The sequence below is a fragment of the Lepidothrix coronata genome, unplaced genomic scaffold (genome assembly GCF_001604755.1).
Source record: "Lepidothrix coronata isolate B3197 unplaced genomic scaffold, Lepidothrix_coronata-1.0 Scaffold173, whole genome shotgun sequence".
NCBI lineage: Eukaryota > Metazoa > Chordata > Aves > Passeriformes > Pipridae > Lepidothrix > Lepidothrix coronata.
This window is the reverse complement of record NW_016690353.1, coordinates 1,505,331-1,509,048: the sequence shown is the minus strand read 5'-3', so window position 1 is coordinate 1,509,048 and position 3,718 is coordinate 1,505,331. Positions and strand designations below refer to the sequence as shown.

At 43.7% G+C, this 3,718-nt stretch overlaps 1 long non-coding RNA gene across 1 annotated transcript in view; it reads left to right on the top strand.

The window, feature by feature from the left end:
• The first annotated feature begins 172 nt into the window (after nucleotides 1-172).
• The window catches only part of LOC108504714, a 21,255-nt gene continuing 17,709 nt past the window's right edge, over nucleotides 173-3,718 (top strand). Inside the window, exon 1 of the long non-coding RNA XR_001877226.1 lies at nucleotides 173-473. This is a non-coding gene — a long non-coding RNA (uncharacterized LOC108504714). The remainder of the gene's footprint in view (nucleotides 474-3,718) is intronic.

Below are 3,718 nucleotides of genomic sequence, written 5' to 3'. Positions count from 1 at the left end.
AATTAATTTTAATTAAAAATTAATGAATAATTAATTTAAATTATTCCATTAATAGGCTGTAATTCCTGCCCCTTAAATATCTTGGAATACTGATTTTGTCTCTTGTGTTCACTTGGCTGAGAAATGGCAGGAAAATCCTCTTTTGGAACTGGATTTCCTGGAGCATTTCCTGTAATATTGAGCTTTCATGGAGCATTTCCTGTAGGATTGGGATTTAATGGAACATTTCCTGAGGGATTGGGATTTAATGGAGCACTTCCTGTAGGACTGGGATTTAGGATGGGCTTATTTTTAATTGGAAAAGAGGGAAAAATCCCATCTGGGGGAATATTTAGTGTGGGAGCTGCCCCTGGTGCTGCCTGGGATGGAACCTCTGAGCTGAATTTTTCCAAATCAGCATTCCCAGAATGAAATATTCCTTATTTTGGCCTTGAATTTTGCCTTTTTTTTGTGCCATATTTTGAATTGTTGTGGTTTCAGCCCCAGCTGTTCCATCTCCCTGAGTCTCCTGTGGGTTGTGTCATTCCAACCTGTCCAAACCCCTGGAATATTCCATTTATCCCAGAGCTGTACATTGGCTGAATTCCCTGTTCCACCTGTAATTCCTGCCCATTAAATATCTTGGAATATTGGTTTTGTCTCTTGTGTTCACTTGGCTGAGAAATCACAGGAAAAATCCTCATTTGGAACAAGATTTCATGGAGCATTTCCTGAGGGATTGGGATTTAATGGAGCATTTCCTGTAGGATTGGGATTTAATGGAGCATTTCCTGTAGGATTGGGATTTAATGGAGCATTTCCTGTAGGATTGGGAATTAGGACGGGCTTCTTTTTAGTTTAAAAAGAGGGAAAACAATATCTGGGGGAATATTATCCGTGTGAATATTTATTGGATGATGAAGTGGGGGAATGGCAGCACAGGGGGGGCTCAATCCTGGGAATTGTGGCACTGGAGATGCTCCATCTCTTGGAGAAGGAATTAAGAATTCCTTTGATATGTCTTGGCCTCTTGGGACAGAAACATGGGAGGATGGGAAGGGGCTGGACTGGATTTCCTAGAGAAGCTGTGGCTGCCCCTGGATCCCTGGAAGTGTCCAAGGCCAGACTGGAACAACCTGGGCCAGTGGAAGGTGTCCCTGTCCATGGCAGGGGGTGGAACTGGATGGTCCTAAAGGTCCCTTCCAACCCAAACCATTCCATGATTCCACAATCTCCAGGAGCAGCTGAGTGATGCCCACAGAGCACCTTGCACAAGAGAACACCTAAATCCCAAATCCATGTTTGCAGTCCTACCTCCCCATCCCTCTGATCTGCCCAAAATCCAAACACAACTTCCACCTCCTTCTTTTTTTCTTTTTTTTTTTCTTTCTTTCTTTTTTTTTTTTCTTTCTTTTTTTTTCTTTCTTTTTTTTTTTTCCTCCTTTTTCCCCTTTACTTAATAATTTGCCCCCAGGTCTTTCTCTGTAAATTCAAACAGCATTTTTTTTTCCCCCCCTACGATTTCCAGCTCTTTAAAAACAGATGGAAAAAAAACCCCAAAGGTGGCCAAAGCCAAGGAAAAAGGGGAAAAAAAATCCCCTTTTCCCCCCAGGGGGGTTTATTATTATTATTATTATTATTATTAGCTCAGGTTCTCTCTGCTGTTTGTTTTTATGACAAGGTGCAAAAAGCTGCCTTTCAGAAGCTTTAGCACCTTTTTCCTCCTTCATCCCACTGCTCCCCCTCCACTTGGAATCCTTTCCCTAATGGCTCTCTGGGATAACAACCCGTGGGCATCGTGTCATAAAGCCCAAAACGAGCCCAAAACTGTGCGAGAGAGAGGAGCCAAAACCAACTGGAAATGAGCTTTTTCTCACCCCGTGAATTATTTGCGTGGCTTGGAGCTGGCAAATCATAAATTGAGTTTTGTGTGTGGAAAAGCAGGATCCAGGGAATGGTTGGCACGGGGTGGCACTGCGGGGTTTGGACTCTCTGGGTTACAACACTCTTGTTTCCTTCCCTCCTGGGTTGCATTTTCCGGGCTTGACTCACCCTGAGCAGTGGTTTTTTCCCACCTCAGAGGGGGTGGAAAGGCTTTGGAGAGGGTGTGTGGGGGATTAGGGAAGGAGGAAATCCTGAATTCAGGACTCTCCGGGTTCCTTTTGTAATCCCTGGTGAAGGGTGGGTTGTTCCAGAGGGCAGGGACAGTTCCTGTGGCAGATCCCTGAGGAGTCTGGAGCTTCATTTTGGGTTTTATCCGTCCAGCTGGGACAGGGAATTGCCTTTGGGCCAGCAGTGAACCCCTCAAAACCAGCAGGGCACGGGGATTTTGGGATTCCCGTGTGGAATTTCCACCCAAGTCAGAGCAGATGTCTCAGCCCGGGGTGGGACTCTGCAAATCCAACATCCACAGGGGCAGCAAAGGCAAACGGGGAGATGCCAGAGGGTGGCAACCACACCGAGCCTCAAAACAGGGGGTGGAGCCCAAGGTCACAGAATCATGGAATGGTTTGGGTTGGGAGGGACCTTAAAGATCATCCAGTGCCACCCCCNAGGTGTTTTAGGATGAAAAAGGGGAAAACTTTTAACCCTGGGAGTGGCTCCTTCCCTACAGAACCCGTGTAAATAGGAAGGGATGTGACTGACCCCGACCCAACTTGGATGTTGCTTTTTTATGTTGCTGCTTCTGAAGAGTTTTTTTCCAGATATTTTTTAGTGAAAGGAGCTGCTTTGGATGATAATTTCGATTATTACAACCAATTAATTCCCTCCCAAGGTCCTTTAAAATACTTAATATCTGAATTAAAGCCCAAATACCCAACTGAGGCTTTTTTTTGGGGGGGTGACTTAATGCTCAGGTGAGCAAATGATGGGGATAAAAACCTCGTGTTCCCTCAGCAAATGCTTTTAATTCTGCTTTTAATTCACCCAGAAATGAATTTATGAGAATCTTGAAGACTTTGGGGGAAGATTTGATGGTCCTGGTACGTCATTTTTTGGCTTCTTTATTTATTTATTAGCACTAAGTGCTGACAAAACATTTCAGGAGTTCTTCTTATTTCAACTTCTTTTTCTCCAGTAAAAAAAGGGACTAATGGAAAGTGGTGTCCTTTGGAATTTCCATTTGGGAATATAGGACAGGAGAGACCTTTCCCTCTCCTTAATTGTTGATATATATGGGAAAGATTCCAGGTAATCCATGGAAAACTCCCATTTCATCGATTCCCAGTTGCTTTCCCCCCTTTACCACTTATTTAATTCAAAATATTTGGTGCAATATGTCCCTTTTTGAAGCGTTTTTATTCTGTTAAATTCAATTATTCCGGTGTTGCTTGAAATCCAACACTTTCAGTGCAATATTTGTAACTTCAAGCTTCGATTTTTCCATTTTTTTCCCACCTAAACTGGAAAGAGAAACCCAGGAAATCCCAGAGAGGGGGTGGTTTTCCAGCTTTTCCTCTCCCTTGGTTTGTATCCCTTCAATATTTTTCCGGTCCTGGTTGTTCCTGGCATGCACTTTAATGCTGGAAGTCGTGATTATTCTCTATAAATAAGCGATTTACTGTGAAATAAATTCGTGTTTGGGGTTCTCCTGTTGTTTCCCACCCCTCAAATCGCTGTTGTTGGACTGTGAAACCAAGACAGGGTTGATACAAGGAATTATTCCCTGGATTTCCAAGTGTATTTTGTGTGGAAACTGATCCTGGTGCTGCCTGGGATGGAACCTCTGAGCTGAATT